This window comes from Equus przewalskii, chromosome 15, assembly GCF_037783145.1.
Source record: "Equus przewalskii isolate Varuska chromosome 15, EquPr2, whole genome shotgun sequence".
Classification (NCBI taxonomy): domain Eukaryota; kingdom Metazoa; phylum Chordata; class Mammalia; order Perissodactyla; family Equidae; genus Equus; species Equus przewalskii.
In genome coordinates, this window is record NC_091845.1 from 58,327,736 (window position 1) to 58,339,412 (window position 11,677).

The 11,677-nt window shown below is 44.1% G+C and overlaps 1 non-coding gene across 1 annotated transcript; it reads right to left on the reverse strand.

Annotated features, from left to right (window-relative positions):
* Positions 1–1,060: 1,060 nt before the first annotated feature.
* Positions 1,061–11,308, reverse strand: LOC103561243 (uncharacterized). The gene is made up of 3 exons (XR_011527535.1): positions 10,479–11,308; positions 6,794–6,820; positions 1,061–1,724 (listed from the first exon to the last, which is right to left on the reverse strand). It is a non-coding gene; the product is annotated as an uncharacterized protein (transcript).
* Positions 11,309–11,677: the final 369 nt, after the last annotated feature.

Here is an 11,677-nt window from a genome sequence, read left to right on the forward strand (position 1 = left end):
GTTCTGTTTTTTTTTTTCAAATACCAAAAACAAGATTCAGCCCACAATTTAATATTGTCAATATATTCTTCATTGCACAACTGGTACGCCAACTGTTACCTAAGCACTCAGGCTCTTCAAATCCCACACCCACACATTCTGAACTCATCTGCACCCAGATATGAATAAAGATGAATAGCATCTTGAGGAAACAGCTTCTCCATTCTCACATGGCAAAAGGCATGGAGCAAACTCCTCGTAGTGTCTCAGAGATTTCTCAGAGGAACAAGAAAGAACCCGAAAGCCACCATTTTGTCAGAAAAATCACATCCTCCTATGGCAATCTGCCCATTGGGGATTTGAAATTAAAAGGAACCTCAGATGTGCTTTCCACTCTCGAGGTTCTATGATTCTCTTATAAAGAAATGACTTTTCTTTTTTATTTTACTAATCTTAAGTTAATTAGATGTTGGTAGGTCAGCGGCCCAACTCAGCATCTCTTTATGGAGAATAGTTCCCGGAGACCTTGATGAAATTGCGAATGCTTAGAAACAGTCACTTGTTTGCATGCTGGGTAAATAGAAAAGCATGCTGCCTATATTTATTTTACTATCATTATGACTCCATGGGGTGAGCTAGTAAAAAGTGCAGGCTGTTAACAGCTTGGTGTATATGGATATAGATATAGATATAGATATAGATATAGATATAGATACAGATACAGATATAGATACACACACACACATACAACACACACACGATATACTCTAAAAGAAAGTATTTTCCCTTCATTTCAAAATCTGATTGCAGGAAACCCCAACACTCGAATGAATTATTTTCCAAATGTTTGTTTATAAACTGGATGTTTTTCACTCCATTTATTAGAGTTCACTTATTCATTCAACAAGTAGTTACTGAGTGCCTACAATGTGCCAGGCTATTGGTGAACATCAGAAACAGAAGTATAAAAACAGGCACATCTTTGCTCAAAGAGGTGTTTCACAAGGTGTCTCGATGCCCAGGCTAATCTATAGCAACCTCCTATACTAGTCAGCTCAGGCTGCCATAACAAAATACCATAGACAGGGTGGAACAGAAATTTATTTCTCACAGTTCTGGAAACTAGAAGTCCAAGATCAACGTGCCAGCATGGTCAATGTCTGGTAGGAGCTCTCTCCTTGGGTTGCAGATGGCCATGTTCCTGCTGCATCCTCTCATGGCCTTTCCATGTGTATGAGTGGAAAGAGAGGAAGCAAGCTCTCTGGTGTCTCTTCTTGTAAGGGCACTAATCCCACCATGAGGGCCCCACCCTCAAAATCTCATCTAAACCTAACTACCTCCCAAAGGTCCCATCTCTAAACACCAACACGTCAGGGTTAGGGCTTCAACACCTCCTAAATATCCAATGTGCTAGTTCACCTATAATGTTAATTCGATAGATTTAAGTGTTTCAAATCCATCTCAGAAGAGTGGGACCTTGGCTCCTCTGGGGTTCGGCTCCTATAGTGGTTAGGGGGGACAGGGCCCTAAATGTCAACAGGGGATGAGAGCTACAACAGCATCCAACACGTCAGTCCTGAGGGCCCAGGTGTCTTGGGGCTCAGAGGAGAGTGAAATGGACTCTGAGGCTCAGGGCAGCTCCTGAAGCAGAGATGTAAGATCTCTTCGGTGGGGCCAAAGTCCATAACTGATGTGCTTTTCTGAGTCAGGTATCCTTACTTCAAGGCCTGTCTGCATCTTTGAAGCTTCTCATGATCAAGTTCAGCCAGACAATACAACAAAACGAATAAAGATAACACAAAATCGGAATAACATCAAGATTCAATGTATCATAATAAGCAATTACAGATGCTTTTAAGCAGACCTGATGAAGCTGGGTGAATATCCACTTTCTGCTGCATGAAAGCCAACATCCCCCAGCTCAGCCCCTCACCTAGAAATAATTCAACTCTTCTAAGGTTTGATCATTTCCTTAAAAGCCTGCAAAATCAAAGCCAACCTGGAATAGAAAGGGATCAAAAGAGGGGAAATTACAGAAATGCAACTGCAGATTTTGACATGACCTGGACTAATACCTAGTCGGCTGACTTCTTCTCTGAGTTCTTCCCCACCTCCGAGAAGCACTCAACACACACCCCACAGAGGCTAGATGCACATTTCCCCTTGATCCTGAGTCCATGCAGAAGCAATCAATAACTCTTAGCTGGATCTCTGACACACAGACTTCCAAAATGGAATGTCAGGCTCCCAGTGATGTTTTTAACAGAGTGAAGAGGAACAAAATACTCCTACATTTCTCTTCTCCCACCTATCATTAAACTTAAAAAGGCAGGTGAGGACGTTCAGGTATCTTCGGGTGACTTCAATCAGGCTTGGGCTGTACTGCGTATACGGCTCTGCCACAGCATGTAGGGCCTGGGAATAATTCTAGCACACGTCTGGTTCTTTGCAAGGACTTTTTATCTCCACAGTCCGAAAGGCTCCTCAAAGCAGAGTATGTAGGACAAGAAATCTGATAGCCATTGGGTGGAAAATCAGGGCTCAGAGAGCTTCAGGGACTTTCACCTGTGGTCACATAGCTAATGGCACAATCATATCCAAAATTGGGAATTTCAATTGCAGATCTTATCTTTACACAAGCTAGGGAACCTGAAGGGCCACTCTTCTTGCGGGAGGCTGAAGACAGCCTTTGGATGGGTTTTGTTTTGTTTATTGTTTTGTTTTTAATTGAATTAGTTCTACATTATATATTAGGAGCTTTTGCATAAAAATATGAATTTCTCACTTTTTTTGGAAAATCCAAAGCTCAGACCTGTACTAGTGCAGGCAACAGAGGCAAAGCTAAGAGGAGACTGTGAGCTCACTTCCCCGTGGATCTTGCCATAACCCACATATGATCAAAGACCCCCTCTCCCTCCATTGTCTCATGCTCAGCTGCACAAAACCCTAACAGGGACGTTGCTCCCTCTTCTGTTCCTGTGCTCACGTGACTTCCCTCGTCTGGGGGTGCCTCTATCTGTCTTGCCGGTTTGGTGAATATATGCAATCAATCTTTCAGGATTCAGTTCGAATGCCTCTGGCTCCAGGGAAGAATTCCGATTCACCTGGAAGAACTAACCAGGCTTTGTTCAAGGCTCTTGAACATTTTCTTGTGCTTGTTTTGTTGAACTTCTTCTCACATGTGTATACTCATTGCTGGGCACACAGTAAGCAATCAATAATGTGATCAATGCTAGGACTTAAATAGTACTTATCATATGCCTGACACTCTTCAAAACATCTTATCATGTTAACTCATTTAAGCCTCACAACTACCTATTATTATACCCATTTTACTTAGAGAAGACTGAGGCAAAGTAAAGGTTAGGACATTTTCCCAGTCACTCATTCAGCTATTAAGTGGCAGAAGAGGAATTAGAACTGAGTCTGGCTACCTCTGGATAGATGGGTGGATAGGTAGAGGGGTGGACAGTTAGAAGGAAGGGAAAGAGAGAAGAAGGGAAAGATAGAGGGAACGAGTAAGGACAGATGAACTGTCAGGAACAGGGAATAGCAAACAGAGAGACATGTGAAAGAGCACTTTCTGTGGCAGGAACTGCGAGTCTTTTGGTGGGGCAGGGGCAGGGGTGCCAGCTGGTGAATTATAACAACACACTCTGGGGAAAAAGCCCTGTGGTGTCTGTCAGTTTCTGTGGTATAAATACTCCCACCATAGGTGATTTCAAGCTACCAACACGATATCACCGAACGCAGAGTTGGAGAGAAGAAATGTGAACAATTGGCAGCACTAACCAGGACTAACAACCAGCTCTATCACACCAGGGAGTGCGATATGCCAAGGAAAATGACAGATGAACAGACAGGCAGGACCAGGTGATGAAGGACCTATTAAACCGTACTAAGGATGTAATCCTCCTCGATGCAACAAGGAGTAATTTACAAGTTTTTAGCAGGGACTGACATTACCATATGGTTACAAAGAATCAGACACAAGATGGGCACAGAGTCAAAATATGACGATCCTCTTTTTCATCTTCCTACATCTTTCCTGAGTGACAACTATTGCTGCAAGGAAAGTTATCAATTGTTCCACTCCCTTCCTACTCTATCCCTTTAGCTGTCAACTATTCTTCCCTTCCATCCCCTTATTCTAGGCTCCCAGAAGTGTTCCAGGTGTCACAGACCCTCAGGACTGTAGAGTGTTCATCCATCATTGTTGGATCTGTGGCATGTAAGGGCTGGAAGGCCTAAGCAAAGAAGTGAGCTTGAACCAGCTTAAATAGGGAAGCCATCATATGGAGTATGACTAAAACAAGACACATCCTCGACATTATAGACTATAGAGCTGGAATGGGCTTTAGAAACCATTCAGTCTCCACTCATCCTCTTATTGGGGAAGCAGAGCAGAGGGCAGTCAACTTAACCAGCCCAAAGCCACTGAACTGGTTAGGGCCAAAGCTGGAACTAGAACCAGGTTGCTAGGTTCCCAGCCAAATAGTCTACATGCACATAAAGAGGGTGTTTTCTGATATATTGTCGCCTCTTGCAAAGTCAAAGGTTTTCTTAGGAGAGCTTTTTCTTCCACTAAGGAGGTTCCACTTCACCAGTTACAACAGACAGAAGCATGGTGATCTCCAGGAGCCGGGACATTCTGACATCCTCCCCCAACAAAGGACAATATGAGCCGTCTACTTAGGAAACATTCCATGACTACAGTCTCCTCTCCATCACTCAAGGCCTTATTATCCAGTTTAAGAATTCTTCAGATCCTGGCCTTTTCCCATGGGTCTCCATCCACCTACCTGTACTGAGGCCATTTCCTGACAACTAGGAAGTGGGCAGGGAGAGGAAGTGAAACTTTAAAAGCCATTGTGGCAGCTCTGTTTTGAAAAAAAACTGTCGGAGGGGAAGTTGAAACTTCCGGCTAAAATGCAATGTAGTCTGATAATTCAACCTCACTTCAGGTAAAATTGGCCAAGGCTACAGGGCATCTTGCCAAGACGGCCATTGGGAACTGTAACGCAGGCCAATGTTCACCCAGCCAGGAGCCAGAGGCTGCTGCTGCTCCAAGGAAACCCATTTTCCAATTCTTACAAAGGCATTCCATAGCCTGGCTGTGGCGCTGACATGGGAGCTTCTTTTAGCTAAAGTTCTTCTCTACTTCCCAATGCCCATCAGTATCCACAACCACGATCCCTAGGAATAGGGCAGATAAAGTGAATTCCTTGGTCCAGAAAAGTCAAAACTGCTCTAGGGAGAGAGATCCCAGAGAGGTAATAGCAGCTAAGAGAACCCTATGTTACAATTTTCCCAGGCTGTCCCAATTCACACCTATGTATTCCAGTGGTAGATAATAAATTAGATGATCACCCTAGTCTGGGATTCTCGGGGTCACAGACCTCCAAGGCCTCTATCAATAGAAGTCTAGGGATCCATGAACTTGAATGGAAAAAAAGTCACAAATTTGTTTACTCACATTGAACTACAATTTAGCATTCTATTATATTATGAATGCAGGCCACAAAGCTCAAATGCGGTAGCAGTACCAGCGATTTTGTCACCAATATAAATCAGGTGTCTTAACATCATAATACAATTGCTGCGGTGAGCTCACAGCAGCACTTATGCTCATCTCTTCTTCAAGATGAGGGAAGCCATTAGTCCCACCATTAGATTTTGTTATGCATACATTAGTAGGTCACAATGGTTTATGTATTATATATAACCATCTCAATAAAATTTCTGTTATAATCTTAGATACTGCATTTTATGCATTTAAACACATCATTCTGGGGTCCCTAAGCTTGTCAGACTGCCAAAGGGCACTGGGCATAGATCAAATTAAGAGCCTGGTGATGGAGAAGCCACATTAACAAGGCACAGGGGAATGCGAGACAGACCATGCCCTCTGGCTGAGGAGCTAGCCTGCCTTTGAGTTATCCGGATCATGAGGAATTATTTAAGTACATTATTCTTCCTCATACACCTCTTCTTCAGGGCTTTATTATACCCACTAGCATTCTTTATCGTCTCTTTTTTTTACGCCTTTTTTTCCTTATCCTTCAGTTTTGTCTTACTACCAAATATCTTTTTAGTCTTCCCATGGTGTCACTGGGTTCTCTTCCTTTGGGTGTTTGTTTTCCCTTATGGCCTGTCTATTTTATCCACCTCCATTTCTCTCCTACCCCCACCCTCTGCTGCTTCTATGTTGCCTCTCTCTTGGTCCTCCTGACCTGGCTGGCTATCAGCCATCCCACCTTCATGGGTTTTGCAGCAGATAGTTTGGGCATCAAGAGTCTACACTGTATCTTCTATTAGGGAAGGGTATTAATTTTGTTTATAGGAAGTGATTCTAAGAAGCAACTGAAAAACAGACTGACCAGCCTAATAAATGACTATGAAACATTCTGTGGCAGGAGGATACCTAACTTTGCAAATCCAAGCTTAAATATAATTTGTAGAAAGGATGGAGAATGTTCCTGCTTGATAATCCCTGATGACCAGATGTCTAGGGAAGGTCGGCAGACTGGGCCGGGATTTTTCTCAGCGCATAAATTCCCAGTGTAGCCAAGGGAGAGTATACTGCTTAGTCACTGCTAACAGGGTGAGCCCTCTGCAAGCAGGCCTATCCAAGGATTGCTTTTCTAAATCAGAACTGAGGTTAGAAGACTAAAGAAAAGCCAATGAACTTCATGACCTTTGTGCTTTAGCTTTGGACAGATACACAAGTGTTCTTTATCTCCTCCCTGCCCTCACCGGGAGAAATATTGGTCCTGAAACAGCCGTCTCTCCCAGCAAGTTACTTAATTCTTACCTGCAGACTGAAAATTCTTTCAATGATCTAAAAAAGAAAGGAAGAAAGAAAGGAAAAAAAGAGAAGAAATAAACAAAAGAAAGAGGAAAAAAAAAAGAAACTAATCTGCATTTGAAAACATACTTTGGTGTGTCGAGTATTACTCCACGTTTGAGAATGAGTCACAATATTTCATTTTTTATGTTTGTTTCCATTTTTCTTCTAATACAAGGGACAAATCCTTTTTGAAAAACTGCAAGTGGAGTGACACTTGCACTGCACAACTGCCCACATAAAGAGCAGCTCAGAGCCTCGGATAAAATGAGCCTTAGGACAAAACAAATTTTATAAACTGTCCTGATCTGTTCATTTATCCTCGTAAAGAAAAAAAAAATCTGTTTTCATCAGGGTGATTCTTTTTCAATATTTATTCATTTATTTATTTTAAATGAATTATACTGCCCTTACTGTTAACTTATCCTATTTGGGAAAATAGTATATTCCAAGCCTGTTAGCTTCTGAGAAGATTGCAGACTTCATTCTCATTTAAAATGGCCATTTGATATGTCATGTCGTGATGTGCTAATTCACTAAGTTTTCATAAAGCATATGCAGATAAATATTTGTACGTTAGATATAAGAGCTTCCATCATGGTTCTCAACCACTTGTAGAATAAAGCTCATCAATGTCACAATCTGCAGATAAAATACTAAATTTATTAATCTTATAGATTATTCAAATCTAAATACAGACAAGATATTGCATATTTATTTAAAATAAAATCCATGAGGGTAAAGTTTCTCAGGCTCTATTTACCCATTTGTTCCCCCTGCCAATGTCTTCTTCAGACTCCCCAGAATCTTATTATTTGACTTCTCTTGTTACTAAAAATAGGTCAAGTTCAAATGCTCTGTTCTTGATTATTTTTTATTTTTAAATATCTAACCCAAACTGAGAATTTTAATTCACATTATGTATTCCATAAATATATTTATTCATTGTGTTCTGAACAAAAAGGTCTCATTTTTTATAACCTGTTTCCCAGAACGTGTTGCTTAATACTAATTGTTATTCTATCAACACTCATATTTTTATGATTTAATATAAATTCATGCTGAAAAGAATTGTCCCAGTACAAGTGTTGTATGGGCCCTTTAACACTACACCAGACAGGAGTAAAATGAATAGAAGGGATATGGACCACATAAATAGGATGAGGATACAGCAGCTAACCCCACTATCACCTCTGAAAAAGCTAGGAATTGGGAACCAAGATGTCTGCCCAGGGGCAAATGAATTCTTCTTCCTGTGGTTCCTAAAGGACAGACCACTTCTTTTGAATGTCATCATATCTGATTTCAGCGTTACATCTTTTTTCTCTAACATTGCTGTAATCCAGCTAAACCAACGTCCCTACCTTCAGGTTATACCCTTCTGGGATGATCTGATTTTTAATAGTTCTCTCTCAAGAGCAGGGCAGCTGCGCATATTTTCCCATACTTACATAAAAACAATATTCATTTCTAATTAATTCTTTAGAAAGTGAATGTTTCTCTTGAGATAACTGAGGATGCTGGGATTCAGATCAGTTATCCCAACACAGATGGTAGACTAAGTGGTGGGAAGGAGGAGAAGGGGGAAGAAGAGCATCTCTTAGTGCACACTCTCCATAGCCATTTCCATCACACCAAAGCCCTTTACCAGCCAAACCTCATCTCCATCTCTCGCCATCCCCAAGCCTCCTTGACAGCACTCTTCCCTCAACCTCACCTTTTCCTTCTCCATGCCCAGTTACTGCCTGATGCTCCTAGCCTGGCCCCTCCCAGCCTCAGGGATGGAAACTGTTCCAGGTGACATAAAAGGCACCAAGTTTCCACCATCCTCCTGTAACTATTCCCCTCAATGTGATTCTGAGAAACAGCCTCTTTCCACTCCCCTTCTCCGTTTACTCCAGCTGGCATTTTGTTGTTTTATCTCCAAGGGGTGGACATCCTGGTACCATAGCTACGAAAAAAGACATGGGGTGTTCTTAGAAACCAGAATGCTGTCCTACAAGAATGCCTAGAGGTATATGGAATCCCTAAGCTGCTGGAGAAAGCCTCCTTTCTTACAGGGGCTCAGTGCATCAGAAAGTGGCAAAGAATTATTTTTCCCCTTTCTGAGCCCCAAGTGTATCCGCTAGAAAGATACTGTTTTCCCTCAGGTCTACATGACCCTAAAGTTTATCCAAAGCGTCAGAAACCCAAAAGAAATAATGCCAAATCATTTCATTGTATTCAAAAAGATTTTTCCCTCTGAGTTACTACATTTTCTCTTATTTTCACAAATGCTTAGAAGTGGGGCAGGATAGGGCTACTCAACTTGACACGAGGACTTTGCTAAAATGGTTGAAAATCCATTCAGTTTTATTTAAAATCATCCAAAGTGTTGCATGGTTAGTTAATTTTTGTTGATTTGAAGGATTATAAATATCCTACTGAAATTTTTTGCAAAAGAGGTACACTTGTGGTGGTTTGTCCATCATATGATAGTGACTTTTTTGGTTATGCTGATTGAGGCATATATGAAAAATTAGCAAAACGGTCTATTTTTCAACAAGCAAGCCTCTCCCTAATTAATTAATTTTTCACGAATTAATTTTAAGATGCTGAAAAACCGCAGCAGTGAACATAATCTATTTATGCATAAACATAGTTTATTTTGACCAAGGGTCAGAAGACAGGAGTACTGGTACTAATTATGCTACGACCACACTGAGTGGCCTTGAGTGCATCACTGAATCTCCCCTCTGCCTCTGAATTGGGAGGGACGCTATCTGAGATCTCTTGAGCTCTCACATTCTATGATTCAATCACTAGAAAGGGACTCATTTGCAGAATACAGTTTCTATAGCCTAGGACCACAGAGCAAATCTCTGCTCGCATTTGGACCTCTCCTTCTCTTTCTCCTCACATTAAAAAGGGGAATGTCTACCACAAGGTTCAGAAAAGAAGTCCAATGCCAGCAGCCAATTCCCTAAATCTACTTCCAGTCCCACGATCCCATTCTACCAAGGTGCACACCAATAGGCTCTGAGGGGGACGATATGCACCATCTGTCTCCTCAGTGCTACAGCCACAGGGGCTCACAGGCAAGGACTGGCACCCACAGTATGCCCCAAGGGTTTGGAGTAAAGGGTTGGAGGCCTCACCCATGCTTCCTTGTGGACAAAGGGTCTTTGGTACCAAATAGGGCTGGGAGCATGGGGCACAACCAGGGTTCTTCACCCACAAGACTAACCAGCCCCACCACTTGCTAGTTGGATGACAAATAGCAAATGACAATTTCTCCATGGCTTAGTTTCCTTACCAATGAAATGCAAAAATAACTTTATCTTCCAGGGTTGTTGTGAGGATTGAAACTAAAACAGTGTACATAAAATATCTAGACTAGTGCCTGGCACAGAGGAAGAGCTCCCATCAACGCTGGCGCTGATTATTATTGCTATCCGTCTCCCCAGAACAGCTCCACAACCTGAAAAAACCACCTTGGTGTGGATTTGACGACTTCCTTCAAGAGTTCCCAAGGGACATGTTCCAACCTGTTTCTATGCCAAGGGAAGTGACCTGAGCACAAATCCAGGTGACAAGCATCCAGAAAGAACCGGGCCCTGGGGTGTCGGAAGCTAAATCTTGCAGAGCGAGGGACTTAGTTCTGGGATCCTACCTCAGGTGTCCAGGTAATTCGGCAGAAGCCAACGCTCTATCCCAGCGACGCCTGGTCTGTGAGGGTGTGGCCTTTGTGCTCAGGAGCTGCACCCGGAGCCTGCGCGGAGGGAATCCCCGTTCCCGCTCCTTGTGGCTTTGAAGCTCGCCGCGGGGAGACAGGGAGCTCGCTGCCCCAGGGGTACCCCGGGATGGGAGGGACCGACCTCAGGATTCCTCGGAGCCCTGGTGAGTCGACGTCTCTTCCGGAAGAGTCTAGTCAAGGCTGGGGGCCCAGAAAAGGGGACTGCGCTGAGCTCTGCTTTCTCCCAGTAGGCACGGGAGAACAGGAGACTTCTACAGGGCAACTGCAAAGACGCCTGTGCCCCTAAAAGCTGCACGTGGGAGGTCTGAATAGGGAGGACCAGAGGGTTTTACGCGGCTCCAGACCCAATCAACCTCCAAATTCTTCTTTCTCTATGAGGCCAGTAGGAACCGAGAACCGGACTCTCAGCCAAAGGCACCGCTTGGAAAGGGGCGTGCACCTCCTCAGAGAGAAGGGTCAAATGGGGTGCTTCCAGGCCTTTGGCAGCCCAGTGTGTTCTCCACCAGGATAAATAGAGCCTGGGGGCTGCCCCTTCTTCGAAACAGCAGTCTAGGCCCCCTCCCGCAAGTGGTTTTCCATTCGAGATTGCTGGGGTGCAAATGAGGAAAGAGTCTTGCCTTCCAGCGTCCGCCAAAGCGTCTGGAACAACCAGAAGTATCTACCTAGGAGCTGCTAGGTGGGCAGACCCACCTCCGCCTGGGGCCCCGAGTCTGGGAGCCAGGTCTCCACTCACCCGATTCCCAACCACCCCCTCGCCCTGCGTTTCCCTGCACGCCCTCCACCTCTGCGCTCCGGAACCTCCCGGGCGCAGCATGGGGCTCCCCCACTCTCTTGCTCCGCCCAGGTGCGATTTGCGGAGGGGCTGGAGGCGGAGGGGTGGCTCCCACTGCAGCCTGCGCCCCAGAGCTCTCCTCCAACCCGTTCGGACCCCCGTCTACTCGCCAAGCGCTGGGGACTCCCCCCTACCCCGCACATACACCTCCCACTGGGGGGCCAGGAATCCCCTTCCCATCCTGCGGCTGTGGAAACATCCGTGACTCCGGAGCACCCGGCAGGGAAGGTGGGCGTGGGTCTGTGTACCCAGCTGCGGAGGTGGAAGGGTGTAAAAGCAGGAG